Source organism: Arachis stenosperma, chromosome 4 (genome assembly GCF_014773155.1).
Source record: "Arachis stenosperma cultivar V10309 chromosome 4, arast.V10309.gnm1.PFL2, whole genome shotgun sequence".
NCBI classification, from domain to species: domain Eukaryota; kingdom Viridiplantae; phylum Streptophyta; class Magnoliopsida; order Fabales; family Fabaceae; genus Arachis; species Arachis stenosperma.
Window position 1 is genome coordinate 103076917 of NC_080380.1, and position 21323 is coordinate 103098239.

The 21323-nt window shown below is 39.6% G+C and overlaps 1 non-coding gene across 1 annotated transcript; it reads right to left on the reverse strand.

Moving 5' to 3' along the window:
* Window positions 1–20979: 20979 nt before the first annotated feature.
* Window positions 20980–21087, reverse strand: LOC130978246 (small nucleolar RNA R71). Its single transcript, XR_009085900.1, has one exon. It is a non-coding gene; the product is annotated as a small nucleolar RNA R71 (small nucleolar RNA).
* Between the last annotated feature and the right edge of the window lie 236 nt (window positions 21088–21323).

The following is a 21323-nucleotide window of genomic DNA, read 5'->3' on the forward strand; positions in this document are numbered from 1 at the left end:
TGCTCCTCTGCCATTTCTGTGAATCTGTGGAGAGTGTCAACACTTTGTTGTCTGACCTCTTCTTGATCATTTCTTGTTTCGTCCACTTTCTGCTTGGTTGAGGTGATCTTTGAGGCTAATTTGTTTGATAAATTTTTAGTGTTCTCATATAACCTTTTTAGTAGTCTTGAACAATTTTGACTCGTGGAGTCGTGGCTTTTTGGGCAAAACTGTATCCCTTTTAATGCACGCTTTTTGTTGGTCTGACTTCTCTTGTCGGTCTGTTGATCCGACTTCTCTTGTCGGTTTAAGTTATATTAGTAATCCATTTTTAAGCAGACCTCGTCGGGCCTCTTTCTATGGATTTACTTTTTATAACTTTGTTGCTTTGTTTGGTTTGATCCGACTTCTTCTGGTCGGTCCTTCTTAAGTTATTTTTAGCAATCTATTTTTATTCAGACCTCGTTAGGCCTCTTTCTATGGATTACTTTTTATAACTTTTGTCGCTTTGATTGCTTTGGTCCGACTTCTTCTGGTTGGTCCTTCTTAAGTTATTTTTAGCAATCTATTTTTATTCAGACCTCGTCAGGCCTCTTTCTGTGGATTACTTTTTATAACTTTTGTCGCTTTGATCGGTTTGGTCCGACTTCTTCTGGTCGGTCCTTCTTAAGTTATTTTTAGCAATCCATTTTTATTCAGACCTCGTCAGGCCTTTTTCTATGGATTACTTTTTATAACTTCTTGCATTAATATATTTTTGTCGCTTTCATCTTGCCGACTTTGTCGTGATCGGGTGATGAATTTAATTTTCATCTTGCCAACCTTGTCGTGATCGAGCGACGAGTTTAGTTCTCATCTTTGCCGACCTGTAGCTTTGTAATCGGGCGATGAATTTCTGCGCTCAGATTGATGCATCTTGGTAAAAGAGAAAGGCTTTGTAGAGAATCTGAAAAACTTTATTCAAATAAAAAATAGGAGTATAGACATGAATATGTGCATGTGGGTATTTACCCTTTTACGTCGGGCAATTTCTGTAGATCTTGGCTTGGCGCCTCATTAAAAAACCTTTTCAGGAAAAAGAGTGCGTCTTGACCTAAGATCTTTATTACCTCCTAACTGTAGTACCTTCTTAGGTTGCAGGCGTGCCATGACCTTGGTAGCTCTCGCCCCTCAAGGTCAGACACCTTGTAGTAGTTTTTCCCAGTACCTCGATAACTCGGTAAGGTCCTTTCCAGTTAACTGCTAGCTTTCCCTCTCCTAATCGACCTGTTCCGATGTCATTTTGGATTAGGATGAGATCACTGTTGGCAAAACTTTGTTGGATTACTTTCTGATTATATCTTGAGGCCATTCAACATTTTAGCTCTTCCTCTCTAATCCGGGCTCTTTCTCGGACTTCCGGAAGTAGGTCGAGTCCTTCCCATTGATTTTGGGAGTTTGGCTTTTCATTGTAGAGGCTCATTCTGGAAGATCCTTCTTCGATCTCTACTGGGATCATTGCCTCCATTCCATAAGCCAATCGGAAAGGTGATTCTCCTGTGGTAGAGTGTGGAGTTGTCCGATACGCCCATAGGACTTGTGGGAGCACTTCGGCCCAAGCTCTCTTTGCGTCCTGTAGTCTCCATTTTAGCTTGGCTAGTATGACTTTGTTGGCAGCTTTTGCTTAGCCATTAGCTTATGGGTGTTCTATAGATGTAAATTGGTGCTTTATTTTTAAGTCAGCTACCAATTTCCTGAAACCTGCATCAGTGAATAGAGTAACATTGTCTGTAATGATGGAGTGAGGAACTCCAAACCTCGTAACAATATTTCTGTATAAGAATTTCTGACTTCTTTGAGCAGTGGCATTGGCTAGGGGTTCTGCCTCAATCTATTTTGTAAAATAGTCTACTTCTACAATGAGGATTTTGACTTGTCCCGACCCCTGGGGAAAGGGTCCGAGAAGGTCGAGCCCCTATTTTGCGAATGGCCAGGGCGACGTCACACTAATGAGTTCTTTGGGTGGAGCGATGTGGAAGTTAGCATGCTTTTGACATGGTGAACATGTTTTGACGAATTCTGCTGCTTCCTTTTGCAGTGTCGGCCAGAAGAATCCAGCTCGGAGTACTTTCTTGGAGAGAGCTCTTGCCCCCAAGTGGTTGCCACACATGCCGCTGTGTACTTCTTCTAGGATTTTTCTTGTATTGGAAGTCGGTATACATTTTAGGAGGGGAGTTGAAATCCCTCTCCTATATAAGATATCACCTATTATGGTGTAGTATTATGCTTCTCGCTTTAACCTCTTTGCCTCCTTCTTGTCTGTGGGGAGTATCTTTGACTGGAGGTAGTTGATTATGGGGGTCTTCCACCCTTTATCCTGACTTGATATGGCTAGGATGTTTTCTTCCTCCGAGATTGATGGGCTTTTGCAGTATTTCCTGAATGAGGCTTCTACTATTGCCCCCTGGTTTGGTGCTGGCTAGTTTTGAAAGTGCATCAGCTCGAGCATTCTGTTCCCAAGGTATGTGGTGGACCTCGTATTCCCCGAGTTGTCCGAGCTGTTCTCTGGTTTTGTCCAGGTACTTTTTAATGGTAGGGTCCTTAGCTTGTTAGCTCCCTTCTATTTGTGAGGTGACTACTTGTGAATCACTGAAGATGATAAGCTTTTGAACTCCAACCTCCTTAGCCAGCCTCAAACCAGCTAGTAATGCCTCGTATTCAGCCTGATTATTTGAAGCAGGGAACTCAAATTTTAAGGAGAATTCAATTTCGGTTCCCTGATTGCTTTCTATTATTACCCCAGCGCCACTCCCGGTCTTGTTTGAGGAGCCGTCTACGTAGAGATTCCATTTCGTAGGAGTTCCTGGGGTGTCAGTATATTCGGCGATGAAATCAGCCAGATACTGTGACTTGATGGCTGTCCGAGCTTCATATTGAAGATCGTACTCAGATAACTCGACTGCCCACTGTAGGATTCTTCTGGCTAAGTCGATCTTCTGTAGAATTCCCTTTGTGGGTTGGTTCGTCCGAATCTTGATGGTGTGAGCTTGAAAATATGGGCAAAGGTGCCGAAAGGTTAAAATGAGGGCGTAAGTGAACTTTTCTATCTTTTCATAGTTTAGTTCGGCCCGTGTAGAGCCTTGCTGATGAAGTAGATGGGTTGTTGCCCATGCTCTCCTCTCTGACTAGCGCTGAGGCTATTGCCTGACTTCCCATTGTAAGGTATAATATGAGTGTTTCTCCTTCCCGCAGTTGGGTAAGGATAGGTGGTTGCCCCAAGAATTTTTTGAAATCTTGAAAGGCTTGTTCACATTCTGTGGTCCATTCAAACCTCTTTTCCTTCCTTAACGTTGCGTAGAAGGGCAGAGATCTTATGGCTGATCCAGCTAGAAATCTAGATAGGGCAGCCAGTCTTCCGTTGAGCTGTTGGACTTCTTTGACGCAAGTCGGACTTTTCATGTTGAGTATAGCCTGGCATTTATCCGGGTTTGCCTCAATTCCTCTTTGTGTGAGCATGAAGCCTAAGAATTTGCCAGCCTCTACCGTAAAGGTGCATTTTACGGGATTAAGTTGCATGCCATGCCTTCTTATGGTATCGAATACTTTGGTGAGGTCGGACAATAATGATTCCTCACTTTGTGTTTTTAACAACATGTCGTCTACATATACCTTCTTAGTTTCCCTATATGATCTGCGAAGACTTTGTTCATCAATCTTTGGTAGGTAGCTCCTGCTTTTTTGAGTCCGAATGGCATGACGACAGAGCAGTAATTTGCTTTTGCGGTTAGGAATGAGGTCTTTTCTTGATCGGGCGAGTACATCGGGATCTGAATGTATCTTGAATAAGCATCCATGAAAGAGAGGTACTTGTATCCAGAGGAGGCATCTACTAGAGCGTCTATGATTGGGAGTGGATAGGGATCTTTTGGGCAGGCTTTGTTGGGATCGGTGTAGTCAGTACACATCCGCCACTTCCCATTTGATTTTTTCACCAAGACAATGTTGGCTAGCCATAGTGGGTACTTGACCTCCCTTTTGAATCCTGCCTCTAGTAAGGCTTGTACCTGTTCTTCCACAGTTTAGGATGTTTCCGGTCCGAGCTTCCTATGCCTCTGCTGTACTGGCCGAGATCCTGGTATACTTTGAGTTTGTGGCACATTAGTTTGGGGTCTATACCCGGCATATCTACAGCCTTCCATGCAAAGAGGTCGGCATTATTTCTTAGGAACTATATCAGGGACTCCCTTATGTCTCCCTTTAAGATTGCCCCAATATTTGTTGTTTTATCTAAGACATCTCTGATCTGGACTTCTTCGATCTCGCCTTTAGGTTGTGGACAAAATTCTTCATGACCTCGAACTCCCCCGAGTTCGATAGTGTTGATTTTTTCTCCTTTTCCTTTAAGATTCAGACTTTCAATGTAACAGCATCGTGCAATTTTTTGATCTCCTTTTATCGTGGCGATCCCTTCCGGAGTCGGGAAATTCATGCATAGATGTGGCATTGAAACTAATACGGTGAGCTGGTTTAGTGTTGTCCAACCTATTAAGGCGTAGTAAGCTGAGCTCACATCGACTACGATGTAATCTATGTTAAGTGTCCTTGACCGGGTCCCCTTTCCGAAGGTCGTGTGTAGTGAGATAAATCCAAGTGGCTGAATTAGAGTGTCTCCCAGCCCGAACAGGCTGTTTGGATATGCTTTGAGCTCTTTATCTTGTTGACCGAGTTTGTCAAAGACAGATTTAAACAAGATATCTGCGGAGCTTCCTTGATCTACCAGTGTTCGGTGAAGGTTTGTGTTGGCCAATATGATAGTGTGACCATGGGATTATCATGTCTTGGGATGATGCCTGTTGTGTCTTCTTGGGTAAAGGTAATGGTGGGGAGGTCAGGGGACCTCTCCTCTTCCCCAACATGATATACCTCTTTAAGGTGTCGTTTGCGAGATGATTTAGAGACCCCTCCTCCTGCGAATCCTCCATTTATCATATGAACATGTCTTTCCAGGGTGTGAGGGTGTCGTTTAGCCCGTCCATCCTTTTCGTCTCTTCTTCGTTTTCTAGGTTCAGATACCGATCTAGTCGTCCTTCTCTTGCTAATTTCTCTATGACATTCTTTAAGTCGAAACACTCGTTGGTGGAATGTCCATAGATTCGGTGGTACTCGTAGTATTCTATCCAATTTCCTCCTCCTTTTTTGCTTTTGATTGGCCGAGGTGGCGGGATCTTCTCAGTGTGGCATATTTCTCGGTAAACATCCACAAGAGACACCCGAAGAAGGGTGTAATTATGGTATTTTTTAGACTTCTCTCCATGTTGGTCTTCTTTTTTCTTGGACTCTTTATCCTTGTCCCGAGATGGGTAGGAGAATTTGGATTTTGAGGCCTCTCCTAGTCGAGAGTTCTCCTCCATGTTGATATATTTCTCTACTCGTTCCTGTACTTCATTTAAAGATGTGGGATGCTTTTTTGATATGGAGTGGCTAAAAGGCCTTTCTCGCAAGCCATTGATGAGACCCATGATGACTGCTTCTGTTGGCAAACTCTGTATGTCTAGACATGCTTTGTTGAATCTTTCTATGTAGTTGCGAAGACTCGCCCGATCTCCTTGCTTGATCCCTAATAGGGTTGGGTCGTGTTTAGCTTTTTCCTTCTGGATGGAGAATCTGGCAAGAAATTTTTTGGCTAGGTTATCAAAAACTGTGATGGATCTAGGATACAAGCTGTCGAACCACTTGCTGTCTTTGTTAGGGTAGTAGGGAAGGCTTTGCACCGAATGGCATCCGAGGTGTCTGTGAGATACATTCTACTTCTGAAATTGCTGAGATGATGGCTTGGATCGGAGGTGCCGTCGTACGGGGTCATGTCGGGAGCTTTAAAATCCTTTGGAACTTTAGCTTTCATGATTTCTTTGGTGAAGGGATCTTGGTCTTTGTGGGAGCTATCATTATGACTGAACTGAATGGTTCTAGTTTTGAGGTCAGCCTCGAGCTTTAGGAGCTTGTCCTCTAGTTCTCGGCGTCGCCTAGTTTCTCTCCGAAGGTCCCTCTTGGCTTTCCGTTGGTGGTCGGCCTCTTTTTCGAGCTGTTTGAGATGATCTTGTTGAGTTTATATGGCCTCTATGATTTCTGAATTTGGTGAATTCTTGTTTTTATTTGGTTGAGATGCATCTTTCGGTGTTCTGTCTGTGTTTTTGTGCAACGTTCTGTTCTCCAGATCGGAACCGTGGTTGTTGTCAAGGTTATCCTCCATGATGATGGGATGAGTTCCAGGTTCCCCGGCAACAGCGCCAATGTTTGGAGGGTTACCTGAAATCGTAGGTCGATCTCGGACGAGATCTACAGTGGTGGCCGGAGCTATCGTGTCCGACTTCTTGGACTTGGCGGTGCTCCTGATCCTTTGTCACCGGAGGATGGTGGTACCTGCAAGAGACTCCGATGCTTAAGTTAGCACGTGCTTTAGGCAGGTTTTTAGTAGAATCAGAGTATGAGTTATACTTGGGTGCTCAAGTGTATTTATAATAGTGTGGAGTGACCTTTCTGGAGATAAGATAGTTATCTTATCTTATCTTTGAGTAAAGCTATCTTATCTTTAAGGGGAACTGTCCTTATCTTTCTAGGCCTTGGCTGCCTTTAGATTTGGATTGTGTCCCTTTGTTTGGGCCTGTTTGGGCCTTTTAGTCGATTTGGCCAAACTCTTTTTAGAAGAGGTTGGGGAGCCTGACCTGAGAAGGTCGGTCTTTTTGCCTTCAATCAGCCCAGGTTGCATAGCTCGACCCAGGGTATGAACAACAAGCATGTCACTTTTGAGCTTAATTTTGTGGTTATATCATATAACCACTTATTTCCATTCTTGTGTACCTTGTTCTCTTTCTATGATTGTGGTGGACGAAATTGTGATCAATGTATTCTTTGAGTAGTACTTATATAGAAATTGAAATTGGCATGAGTGAAATCACAACTCCGTTCAACTAACCAGCAAGTGTACTGGGTCGTCCAAGTAATACCTTACGTGAGTAAGGGTCGAATCCACAGAGATTGTTGGTATGAAGCAAGCTATGGTCACCTTGCAAATCTCAGTTAGGGAGATTAAAGAGTAATTGTGATTATCATTAAATAGAAAGGAATAATAAAAGGGATAGAAGTACTTATGTAGATTCATTGGTAGGAATTTCAGATAAGCGGAATGGAGGTGCTGTAGAGCTCTAGGACGCCTGCTCTCCTATTCCTTCTACCCAATCCTTCTTACTCCTCTCCATGGCAAGCTTTGTATAGGGGTTCACTATCAGCTGTGGCTACTTTCATTCCTCTCGGGGAAATAACCTGTACGGCTGTCACTCGCACAGCTAACCAGTCTGGAGGCATCACCCATGGTTGATAGCTACATCCCATCCTCGCAGTGAAAGCTATGCACGCACTCTGTCACAGTACGGCCAATCACCGGTTGGTTCCCGCTCCTACTGGAATAGAATCCCTCTTTTGCGTTTGTCACTAACGCCCAGCAGGTTAAAGTTTGAAGCACGTCACAGTCATTCATGAACGGAATCCTACTCGGAATACCACAGACAAGGTGAGACTTTCCGGATTCCCAGGATCCTACTCGGAACACCACAGACAAGGTTGGACTTTCCGGATCTAGATGAATGCCGCCATCTATCTAGCTTATACCACGAAGATTCTGTTGGGGAACCTAAGAGATAAACATTCAAGCCTTGTTACACGCAGAACGGAAGTGGTTGTCAATCACGCGCGTTCATAAGTGAGAATGATGATGAGAGTTATTAGCTCATCACATTCATCATGTTCTTGAGTACGAATGAATATCTTGGAATAAGAATAAGATAGAGAATTGAATAAAAGAAAATAGAACTTCATTAATCTTTGAGGTACAGCAGAGCTCCACACCCTTAATCTATGGTGTGCAGAAACTCCACCGTTGAAAATACATAAGCAAGAGGTTCAGGCATGGCCGAATGGCCAGCCCCCTAAACGTGATCAATGATCTCCTAAGATGAAGAATAAAACAAAACTGAGACCAAAGATGATTGATACATTAGTAAATCATCCTATTTATAATAAACTAGCTCCTAGGGTTTACATGAGTAAGTAATTGATGCATAAATCCACTTCTGGGGCCCACTTGGTGTATGCTTGGGCTGAGCTTGATCTATCCACGAGCTGAGGCTTCTCTTGGAGTTGAATTTCGAGTTGTGATGTGCTTTGGGCGTTCAACTCCGGATTATGACGTTTTTCTGGCGTTTAACTCCAGAAAGGAGCGTGTACTTGGCGTTCAACGCCAGTTTGCGTCGTCATTCTTCGAATAAAGTATGGACTATTATATATTGCTGGAAAGCCCTGGATGTCTACTTTCCAAAGCCGTTGAGAGCGCGCCAATTGGAGTTCTGTAGCTCCAGAAAATCCATTTCGAGTGCAGGGAGGTCAGAATCCAACAGCATCAGCAGTCCTTTTGTCAGCCTTTTTCAGAGTTTTGCTCAAATCCCTCAATTTCAGTCAGAATTTACCTGAAATCACAGAAAAACACACAAACTCATAGTAAAGTCCAGAAATGTGAATTTAACATAAAAACTAATGAAAACATCCCTAAAAGTAGCTCAAACTTACTAAAAACTATATAAAAACAATGCCAAAAAGCGTATAAATTATCCGCTCATCACAACACCAAACTTAAATTGTTGCTTGTCCCCAAGCAACTGAAAATCAAATAGGATAAAAAGAAGAGAATATACTATAAAGTCCAAAATATCAATGAATATTACTTTAATTACATGAGCGGGACTTGTAGCTTTTTGCTTCTGAACAGTTTTGGCATCTCACTTTTTCCTTTGAAGTTCAGAGTGATTGGCATCTTTAGGAACTTAGAATTTCAGATAGTGTTATTGACTTTCCTAGTTAAGCATGTTGATTCTTGAACACAGCTACTTTTGAGTCTTGGCCGTGGCCCTAAGCACTTTGTCTTCCAGTATTACCACCGGATACATAAATGCCACAGACACATAACTGGGTGAACCTTTTCAGATTGTGACTCAGCTTTGCTAGAGTCCCCAGTTAGTGGTGTCCAGAGCTCTTAAGCACACTCTTTTGCCTTGGATCACGACTTTAACCACTCAGTCTCAAGCTTTTCACTTGGACCTTCATGACACAAGCACATGGTTAGGGACAGCTTGGTTTAGCCGCTTAGGCCTGGATTTAATTTCCTTGGGCCCTCCTATCCATTGATGCTCAAAGCCTTGGATCCTTTTTACCCTTGCCTTTTGGTTTTAAGGGCTATTGGCTTTTTCTACTGCTCCTTTTTTTTTTTTTTTTTTTTTCGCCATTTTTTTTTTTCTTTCTTTTTTTTTTTTTCCGCAAGCTTTCTTTTTCACTGCTTTTTCTTGCTTCAAGAATCAATTTCATGATTTTTCAGATCCTCAATAACATTTCTCTTTGTTCATCATTCTTTCAAGAGCCAACAATTTTAACATTCATAAACAACAAGATCCAAAGACATATGCACTGTTCATTCATTCATTCAGAAAACAAAAGCATTGTCACCACATCAATATAATTAAACTAAATTCACTAATAATTTCGAAAATTATGCACTTCTTGTTCTTTTGAATTAAAACATTTTTCTTTTAAGAGAGGTGAAGGACTAATGGATTTTATTCATAGCTTTAAGGCATGGTTACACACTAATGATCATGAAATAAAGACACAAAACATAGATAAACATAATAATTAAAAACCGAAAACAGAAAGAAATAAAGAACAAGGAATGAATCCACCTCTAGTGGCGTCTTCTTCTTGAAGGACCAATGATGTTCTTCAACTCTTCTATGTCCCTTCCTTGCCTTTGTTGCTCCTCCCTCATTGCTCTTTGATCTTCTCTTATTTCTTGAAGAGTGAGGGCGTGTTCATGGTGTTCCACCCTTAGTTGTTCCACATTATGGCTCAAATCTTCCAAGGAGGTGCTAAGTTGCTCCCAATAGTTGTTGGGAGGAAAGTGCATTCCATGAGGCATTTGTTGATGATGCACTTCCTCATGTTCTTCTTGAGGGCCGTGAGGAACTTCCCTTGTTTGCTCCATCCTTTTCTTGGTGATGGGCTTGTCTTCTTCTATGGAGGCATCTCCATCTATGATAACTCCGGCTGAATAACATAGATGGCATATGAGGTGAGGGAATGCTAGCCGTGCCATGTATGAAGGTTTGTCAGCTATTTTGTAGAGTTCATTGGCTATGACTTCATGAATCTCTACTTCTTCACCAATCATGATGCTATGAACCATGATGGCCCGATCCACAGTAACTTCAGATCGGTTGCTTGTGGGGATGATGGATCTTTGAATGAACTCCAACCATCCTCTAGCTACAGGCTTGAGGTCCAGTCTTCTAGTTGGACTGGCTTGCCTTTGGAGTCAACTCTCCATTGGGCGCCTTCCACGCAAATGTCCCTAAGGACTTGGTCCAACCTTTGATCAAAGTTGACCCTTCTAGTGTAGGGGTGTTCATCACCTTGCATCATAGGCAAATGAAACGCCAACCTCACATTCTCCGGACTAAAATCCAAGTATTTCCCCCTAACCATTGTGAGATAATTCTTTGGGCTTGGGTTCATACTTTGGTCATGGTTTCTAGTGATCCATGCATTGGCATAGAACTCTTGAACCATGAGAATTCCGACTTGTTGCATGGGGTTGGCTAAGACTTCCCAACCTCTTTTTTGAATTTCATGTCGGATCTCCGGATACTCATTCTTTTTGAGCTTGAAAGGGACCTCAGGGATCACTTTCTTCTTTGCCACAACATCATAGAAGTGGTCTTGGTGGCTTTTGGAGATGAATCTCTCCTTCTCCCATGACTCGGAAGTGGAAGCTTTTGCTTTCCCTTTCCCTTTTCTTGAGGAAATTCCGGTCTTGGGTGCCATTGATGGTGAATGAAAATCAAAAAGCTTAGGCTTTTTACCACACCAAACTTAAAATTTGCTTGTCCCCAAGCAAAAAGAAAAGAAGAGTAGAAGAAGAAGAAGAAAATATGGTAGAGAGGGAGAAGAGAGGGTTCGGCTATGTGGGAGAATGTGGGGTTGTGTTGTGTGAAAATGGAAAAGAAAAGAAGGGTATTTATAGGGAGGGGGGAGGGTATAGGTTCGGCCATGTTGGGTGGGAAAGGGTGGGAAATTGAATTTGAAAGTAGTGGGGGTAGGTGGGGTGTATGGGGAAGAGGGGTATGATGTGAATGGTGAATGGGGTAATTGGAAAGAGGAATTGAGGTGATAGGTGAAGGTTTTTGGGAAGTGTGACATTGAGAATGAGATTTGGATTAGAAGAGTGTGATTAGGATTAAAAGGAATGTGGTAGGTGGGGATCCTGTGGGGTCCACAGATCCTGAGGTGAAAACAAATACCATTCTTTCACCATATAGGCATGTAACATGCCTTGATGCATCATTCTGGCGTTCAAACGCCCCTTGATGCACGTTCTGGGCGTTAAACGCCCATGTTATGCATGTTTCTGGCGTTGAACGCCAGTTTCATGCTTGTTTCTGGCGTTCAGCGCCAGATTGTCCTCTGTGTGCGCATCCTGGCGTTAAACGCCAGGTTGTTGCTTGTTTTGGGCGTTCAACGCCAGAATGGTGCTCTGTTCTGGCGTTGAACGCCGGCCAGATGCACCTTCTGGGCGTTGAACGCCAGCCCGTGCGTCCCCAGGGTGAAAAATTTTTTTCTTCTGTTTTTGACTCTGTTTTTAATTTTTTTGATTTTTTCGTGACTCCTCATGATCATGTACCTAATGAAACACAGAAATAACAAAGAAACAAAATAAAATAAAATTAGATGAATAAAATTGGGTTGCCTCCCAACAAGCGCTTCTTTAATGTCAATAGCTTGACAGTGGCTCTCATGGAGCCACATGGTGATCAGGTCAATTTAAGTGTGGTATTCCCAACACCAAACTTAGAGTTTGGATATGGGGTTTGGACACCAAACTTAGAGTTTGGTTGTGGCCTCACAACACCAAACTTAGAGTTTGACTGTGTGGGCTCTTCTTGACTCTGAACTGAGAGAAGCTCTTCATGCTTACTCTCTTTTGTCATAGAGGGATGGCCATGTGCTTGAAACACAAGGTAGTCCCCATTCAATTGAAGGACTAACTCACCTCTGTTGACATCTATCACAGCTCCTGCTGTGGCTAGGAAAGGTCTTCCTAGGATGATGCATTCATCATCTTCCTTCCTAGTATCTAGGATTATGAAATCAGTAGGGATGTAAAGGCCTTCAACCTTTACTAGCACGTCCTCTACTAATCCATAAGCTTGTCTCACTGACTTGTCTGCCAGTTGTAATGAGAACAAGGCAGGTTGTACCTCAATGATTCCCATCTTCTCCATCACAGAGAGTGGCATAAGATTTATTCCTGACCCCAGATCACATAGAGCTTTTTCAAAGCTCATGGTGCCAATGGTACAAGGTATTAAGAACTTGCCAGGATCTTGTTTCTTTTGAGGTAGAGTTTTCTGAATCCAAGTGTCTAGTTCACTAATGAGTAAGGGAGGTTTACTTTCCCAAGTCTCATTACCAAACAGTTTGGCATTCAGCTTCATGATAGCTCCTAAATATAGAGCAGCTTGCTCTCCAATCACATCTTCATCCTCTTCAGAGGGTGAATATTCTTCAGAGCTCATGAATGGCAGAAGGAGATTTAATGGGATCTCTATGGTCTCTAGATGAGCCTCAGATTCCTCTGGATCCTTAATAGGAAACTCCTTCATGCTTGAAGGACGTCCCAGGAGGTCTTTCTCCTTAGGATTTTCGTCCTCCTCCTCCCTAGTGCATTCGGTCACTTGATTAAATCAATGGCCTTGCACTCTCCTTTTGGATTCTCTTCTGTATTGCTTGGGAGAATACTGGGAGGAGTTTCAATAACTTTCTTACTCAGCTGGCCCACTTGTGCTTCCAGATTTCTAATGGAAGATCTGGTTTCATTCATGAAACTGAAGGTGGCCTTTGACAGATCAGAGACTATGTTGGCTAAATTAGAATTGTTTTGTTCAGAGTTCTCTGTCTGTTGCTGAGAAGATGATGGATATGGCTTACTATTATTCAGCCTTGCACGTCCACCATTGTTAAAACCTTGATGGGGTTTTTGTTGATCCTTCCAGGAGAAATTCGAATGATTTCTCCATGATGAGTTATAGGTGTTTCCATAAGGTTCACCTAAGTAATTAACCTCTGCCATGGCAGGGTTTTCAGGATCATAAGCTTCTTCAGAAGCTGCCTCTCTATTACTGTTGGATGCATGTTGCAATCCATTCAGATTCTGAGAGATCATGTTGACCTGTTGAGTCAACACTTTGTTCTGAGCCAATATGGCATTCAGAGCATCAATTTCAAGAACTCCTTTCTTCTGAGGTACCCCATTGTTCACGGAATTCCTCTCAGAAGTATACATGAACTGGTTGTTTGCAACCATGTCAATGAGTTCTTGAGCCTCTTCAGGCGTTTTCTTCAGGTGAATAGATCCACCTGCAGAATGGTCCAATGACATTTTCGAAAATTCAGAGAGACCATAATAGAATATATCTAATATGGTCCATTCAGAAAACATGTCAGATGGACATCTCTTTGTCAGCTGCTTGTATCTTTCCCAAGCTTCATAGAGGGATTCACCATCTTTTTGTTTGAAGGTTTGAACATCCACTCTCAGCTTGCTCAGCTTTTGAGGAGGAAAGAACTTATCTAAGAATGCAGTGACAAGCTTATCCCATGAGTCCAGGCTATCCTTGGGTTGAGAATCCAACCATACTCTAGCTCTGTCTCTTACAGCAAAAGGGAAAAGCAAGAGTCTGTAGACTTCTGGATTAACTCCATTTGTCTTTACAGTGTCACAGATCTGCAAGAACTCAGTTAAAAACTGGTAAGGATCTTCAGATGGAAGTCCATAAAACTTGCAGTTTTGTTGCATTAATGCAACTAGTTGAGGCTTAAGCTCAAAGTTATTGGCTCCAATGGCAGGAATGGAGATGCTTCTTCCATCAAACTTGGATGTTGGCTTTGTGAAGTCACCAAGCATTCTCCTTGCATTATCATTATTATTTTCGGCCATCTCTTCCTCTTGTTCGAAATTTTCTAAAAGGTTGCTTCTGGATTGTTGTAATTTAGCTTCTTTTAATTTTCTCTTCAGAGTCCTTTCAGGTTCTGGATCAACTTCAACAAGAGTGCCTTTGTCCCTGTTCCTGCTCATATGAAAGAAAAGGGAACACAAAAAAAAGAAAGAAGGAATCCTCTATGTCACAGTATAGAGATTCCTTTATGTTAGTAGAAAAAGAAAGGGGTAGAAGAAGAGGAATGGATTCGGATTTTTGATGAAGAGGGGTGAAGAGAAGTGTTAGTAATTAAATAATTAAATAGAGGAAGAAAAGAGAAGAGAGAATTCGAAAACAATTTTTGAAAAGGAGTTAGTGATTTTCGAAAATTAGAGATAAAATGTAATTAAAATTAAAACATGAAATAATTAATTAATTAAAAGAACTTTTTGAAAAAGAGAGAGATATTTTCGAAAATAGAAGAGGAAAAAGTAGTTAGGTGGTTTTGAAAAAGATAAGAAACAAACAACAAGTTAGTTAGTTGATTGAAAAAGATTTGAAATCAAAATTGAAAAAGATAAGAAGATAGTAAGTTAGATAAGATATTTTAAAATCAAATTTTGAAAAAGATAAAATTTTAAAAAGAATAAGATAAAGAGATAAGATAAAAGTTTTAAGAAAAAGATATTTTTGAAAAAGATTTAATTTTTAAAATTACTTAACTAACAAGAAACTACAAGATAAGATTCTAGAACTTAAAGATTGAACCTTTCTTAAAAAGAAAGTAACAAACTTCAAATTTTTGAACCAATCACATTAATTGTTAGCTAATTTTCGAAAATTACATATAAAGATAAGAAAAAGATTTTGAAAATATTTTGAAAAATAATTTTTGAAATTTTCGAAATTTAAAAAAATGAAAAAGATATGATTTTTGAAAAAGATTTTGAAAAGATAAGATTTTTAAAATTGAAATTTTGACTTGACTTGTAAGAAACAACTAATTTTGAAAATTTTTGACCAAGTCAACCCAAAATTTCGAAATCTTGGAGGGAAATAAGGAAAAGATATTTTTGATTTTTTTGAATTTTTAAATTATGAAAGAGAAAAACAACAAAAATACTTTTATGCATGAAATTTTTAGATCAAAATAATGAATGCATGCAAGAATGCTATGAATGTCAAGATGAACACCAAGAACACTTTGAAGATCATGATGAACATCAAGAACATAATTTTGAAAAATTTTTGATGCAAAGAAAACATGCAAGACACCAAACTTAGAAATCTTTAATGCATGGAAAATATGAATGCAAAATGCACATGAAAAACAAGAAAAGACACAAAACAAGAAATCATCAAGATCAAACAAGAAGACTTGTCAAGAACAACTTGAAGATCATGAAGAACACTATGAATGCATGGGATTTTCGAAAAAATGCAAGAAAAAATTTTTTAAAGCATGCAATTGACACCAAACTTAAAAATTGACTCAAGACTCAAACAAGAAACACAAAATATTTTTTTATTTTTATGATTTTCTAATTTTTTTGGATTTTTATTAATTATTTTCGAAAATAAAGTTTTGAAAAACGAAAAATAAAAGAAAAATTTTTGAAAAAGATTTTTGAAAAGAAAATTACCTAATCTGAGCAACAAGATGAACCGTCAGTTGTCCATACTCGAACAATCCCCGGCAACGGCGCCAAAAACTTGGTGGACGAAATTGTGATCAATGTATTCTTTGAGTAGTACTTATATAGAAATTGAAATTGGCATGAGTGAAATCACAACTCCGTTCAACTAACCAGCAAGTGTACTGGGTCGTCCAAGTAATACCTTACGTGAGTAAGGGTCGAATCCACAGAGATTGTTGGTATGAAGCAAGCTATGGTCACCTTGCAAATCTCAGTTAGGGAGATTAAAGAGTAATTGTGATTATCATTAAATAGAAAGGAATAATAAAAGGGATAGAAGTACTTATGTAGATTCATTGGTAGGAATTTCAGATAAGCGGAATGGAGGTGCTGTAGAGCTCTAGGACGCCTGCTCTCCTATTCCTTCTACCCAATCCTTCTTACTCCTCTCCATGGCAAGCTTTGTATAGGGGTTCACTATCAGCTGTGGCTACTTTCATTCCTCTCGGGGAAATAACCTGTACGGCTGTCACTCGCACAGCTAACCAGTCTGGAGGCATCACCCATGGTTGATAGCTACATCCCATCCTCGCAGTGAAAGCTATGCACGCACTCTGTCACAGTACGGCCAATCACCGGTTGGTTCCCGCTCCTACTGGAATAGAATCCCTCTTTTGCGTTTGTCACTAACGCCCAGCAGGTTAAAGTTTGAAGCACGTCACAGTCATTCATGAACGGAATCCTACTCGGAATACCACAGACAAGGTGAGACTTTCCGGATTCCCAGGATCCTACTCGGAACACCACAGACAAGGTTGGACTTTCCGGATCTAGATGAATGCCGCCATCTATCTAGCTTATACCACGAAGATTCTGTTGGGGAACCTAAGAGATAAACATTCAAGCCTTGTTACACGCAGAACGGAAGTGGTTGTCAATCACGCGCGTTCATAAGTGAGAATGATGATGAGAGTTATTAGCTCATCACATTCATCATGTTCTTGAGTACGAATGAATATCTTGGAATAAGAATAAGATAGAGAATTGAATAAAAGAAAATAGAACTTCATTAATCTTTGAGGTACAGCAGAGCTCCACACCCTTAATCTATGGTGTGCAGAAACTCCACCGTTGAAAATACATAAGCAAGAGGTTCAGGCATGGCCGAATGGCCAGCCCCCTAAACGTGATCAATGATCTCCTAAGATGAAGAATAAAACAAAACTGAGACCAAAGATGATTGATACATTAGTAAATCATCCTATTTATAATAAACTAGCTCCTAGGGTTTACATGAGTAAGTAATTGATGCATAAATCCACTTCTGGGGCCCACTTGGTGTATGCTTGGGCTGAGCTTGATCTATCCACGAGCTGAGGCTTCTCTTGGAGTTGAATTTCGAGTTGTGATGTGCTTTGGGCGTTCAACTCCGGATTATGACGTTTTTCTGGCGTTTAACTCCAGAAAGGAGCGTGTACTTGGCGTTCAACGCCAGTTTGCGTCGTCATTCTTCGAATAAAGTATGGACTATTATATATTGCTGGAAAGCCCTGGATGTCTACTTTCCAACGCCGTTGAGAGCGCGCCAATTGGAGTTCTGTAGCTCCAGAAAATCCATTTCGAGTGCAGGGAGGTCAGAATCCAACAGCATCAGCAGTCCTTTTGTCAGCCTTTTTCAGAGTTTTGCTCAAATCCCTCAATTTCAGTCAGAATTTACCTGAAATCACAGAAAAACACACAAACTCATAGTAAAGTCCAGAAATGTGAATTTAACATAAAAACTAATGAAAACATCCCTAAAAGTAGCTCAAACTTACTAAAAACTATATAAAAACAATGCCAAAAAGCGTATAAATTATCCGCTCATCAGATTGTAATCTTTGATTTGTTTGATTCTTTATGTCCATTATTCCATGTATACATGTAGTTATATGATTGAGGCCATCATTTCATTTAGCTCACTGATGAGCGGATAATTTATATGCTTTTTGGCATTGTTTTTAGGTAGTTTTTAGTAGGATCTAGCTACTTTTAGGGATGTTTTCATTAGTTTTTATGCCAAGTTCACATTTCTGGACTTTACTATGAGTTTGTGTGTTTTTCAATGATTTCAAGTATTTTCTGGCTGAAATTGAGGGACCTGAGCAAAACTCTGATAGAAGGCTGACAAAGGACTGCTGATGTTGTTGGATTCTGACATCCTTGCCCTCGAAATGGCTTTTCTGGAGCTACAGAACTCCAAATGGCGTGCCCTTAACGGCGTTGGAAAGAATACATTCAGAGCTTTCCAGCAATATATAATAGTCCATACTTTGTTCAAGTTTAGATGACGCAAACTGGCGTTCAACGCCAATTCCATGCTGCATTCTGGAGTAAAGCGCGAGAAACACGTCACAAACCAGAGTTAAATGCCAAAAATACGTTACAACATGGAGTTTAACTCCAAGAGAAGCCTCTGCACGTGCAAAGCTCAAGCTCAGCCCAAGCACACACCAAAGTGGGTCCCGGAAGTGGATTTCTGCATTTAGACTTATTTCTGTAAACCCTAGTAACTAGTCTAGTATAAATAGGACATTTTACTATTGTATTAGACATCTTTGGATTATTTTTGGATTACCTTATGATCCTTTGATCACGTTTATGGGGGTTGGCCATTCGGCCATGCCTGGACCATCACTTATGTATTTTCAACGGTGGAGTTTCTACACACCATAGATTAAGGGTGTGGAGCTCTGCTGTACCTCGAGTTTTAATGCAATTACTACTATTTTCTATTCAGTTCAGCTTATTCTTGTTCTAAGATATTCGTTGCACTTCAACATGATGAATGTGATGATCCGTGACACTCATCATCATTCTCACCTATGAACGCGTGACTGACAACCACTTCAGTTCTACCTTAGACCGAGCGTGTATCTCTTGGATTCCTTAATCAAAATCTTTGTGGTATAAGCTAGAACCCATTGGCGGCCATTCTTGAGAATCTAGAAAGTCTAAACCTTGTCTATGGTATTCTGAGTAGGATTCAGGGATTGAATGACTGTGATGAGCTTCAAACTCGCGATTGTTGGGCGTAGTGACAGACGCAAAAGAATCAATGGATTCTATTCTGACATGATCGAGAACCGACGAATGATTAGCGGTGCTGTGACAAGAGCATTTGGACCATTTTCACTGAGAGGATGGGAAGTAGCCATTGACAACGGTGATACCCTACATACAGCTTGCCATGGAAAGGAATATGAAGGATTGAAGGAAGGTAGTAGGAAAGCAGAGATTCAACATGGACAAAGCATTTCCATACACTTATCTGAAATTCCCACCAATGATTTACATAAGTATCTCTATCTTTATTTTAAGCTTTATTTATTATTAATTTCGAAAACCTTTATAACCATTATAATCTTCCTAACTGAGATTTACAAGATGACCATAGCTTGCTTCATACCAACAATCTCTGTGGGATCGACCGTAAGGTTTATTACTTGGACGACCCAGTGCACTTGCTGGTTAGTTGTGTGAAGTTGTGACAAAGTGTGATTCACGTTGGAAAGCGCTACCAAGTTTTTGGCGCCATTGTTGATGATCGCAATTTCGTGCACCAAGTTTTTGGCGCCGTTGCTGGGGATCGTTCGAGTTTGGACAACTGACGGTTCATCTTGTTGCTCAGATTAGGTAATTTTCTTTTCAAAAAGTTTTCAAAAATCTTTCAAAAAATTTTCTCTTTTTCGTTTTTCTAAAGATTATTTTCGAAAAAAAATACAAAAAACTTAATAAAATCATAAAAACCAAAAAAAATATTTTGTGTCGATTGCATGTTTTTAAAATTTATGCATTTTTTTTGAAAAAACTCATGCATGGTGTTCTTCATGATCTTCAAGTTGTTCTTGACAAGTCTTCTTGTTTGATCTTTAAATTTTTTTGTTTTGTGTCTTTTGTTGTTTTTCATATGCATTTTTGCATTCATAATGTCTAAGCATGAAAAATGTCTAAGTTTGGTGTCTTGCATGTTTTCTTTTCTTGAAACTTTTTCAAAAATAAGTCTTGATGTTCATCTTAATCTTCAAAGTGTTCTTGGTGTTCATCTTGATATTCATAGTGTTCTTGCATGCATTATGTGTTTTGATCCAAAATTTTCATGTTTTGGGTCATTTTTATGTTTTTCTCTCTCATCATTAAAAATTCAAAAATAAAAAAATATCTTCTCTTTTTTTTCTCTCATAAATTTCAAAAATTTGAGTTGACTTAGTAAAAATTTTTTAAAACTTAGCTATTTCTTATAAGTCAAGTCAAATTTTCAATTTTAAAAATCCTATCTTTTCAAAATCTTTTTCAAAAATCAAATCTTTTTCATTTTTCTTTTATGATTTTCAAAAATTTAAAATTATTTTTCAAAATCTTTTTCTTGTCTTTATTTCAAAATTTCGAAAACTTTACTAACAATTAATGTGATTGATTCAAAAAATTTGAAGTTTGTTACTTTCTTGTTAAGAAAGGTTCAATCTTTAAATTCTAGAATCATATCTTTTAGTTTCTTGTTAGTCAAGTAATCAATTTTAATTTTAAAAATCAAATCTTTTTCAAAATATCTTTTCAAAATATCTTTTTCAAATCATATCTTTTTCAAAATTTTGATTTCAAAATATCTTTTCTAACTTCTTATCTTTTCAAAATTGATTTTCAAATCTTTTTCAACTAACTAATTGACTTTTTGTTTGTTTCTTATCTTTTTCAAAACCACTTAACTACTTTTCTCTCTCTAATTTTCGAAAATCATCTCCCTCTTTTTCAAAATTCTTTTAATTAACTAACTATTTCAAATTCTAATTTTGAATTTGTTCCTTCTCTTAGTTTTCGAATTTTAACTTTAATTTAAAATAAAAACAAAAATATTTTTCTTTTATTTTAAGTTAATTTTCGAAAACCCCTCTCTCTCATCTCTTTCTATTTATTCATTCATTTACTAACACTTCTCTTGTGTTTGGATTCTTACTTTTTCCATCTTCTATTCTTTTCTTCTTCTACTAACATAAAAGAATCTCTCTACTATGGTAAAGAGGATCCCTATTATTATAATTTTTTGTTCCCTTCTTTTTCATATGAGCAAGAGCAGGAACAAGAATATTCTTGTTGAAGCAGACCCTGATCCTGAAAAGACTCTGAAGAGGAAACTAAGAGAAGCTAAATTACAACAATCCAGAGACAGAGCTAGAACATGGTTGGACTCACAACCTAAAGATAGCCTGGACTCTTGGGATAAGCTGGTCACGGCCATCTTGGCTAAGTTCTTTCCTCCTCAAAAGCTAAGCAAGCTTAGAGTGGATGTTCAGACCTTCAAACAAAAAGATGGTGAATCCATCTATGAAGCATGGGAAAGATACAAGCAGATGACCAAAAGGTGTCCTTCTGACATGCTTTCAGAGTAGACCATTTTGGATATATTCTATTATGGTCTATCTGAGTTCTCTAAGATGTCACTGGACCATTTTGCAGGTGGATCCATTCACCTAAAGAAAATTCCTACAGAAGCTCAAGAACTTATTGACATGGTTACAAATAACCAATTCATGTACACTTCTGAGAGGAATTCTGTGAATAATGGGACGCCTCAGAGGAAGGGAGTCCTTGAGATTGGTGCTCTGAATGCCATATT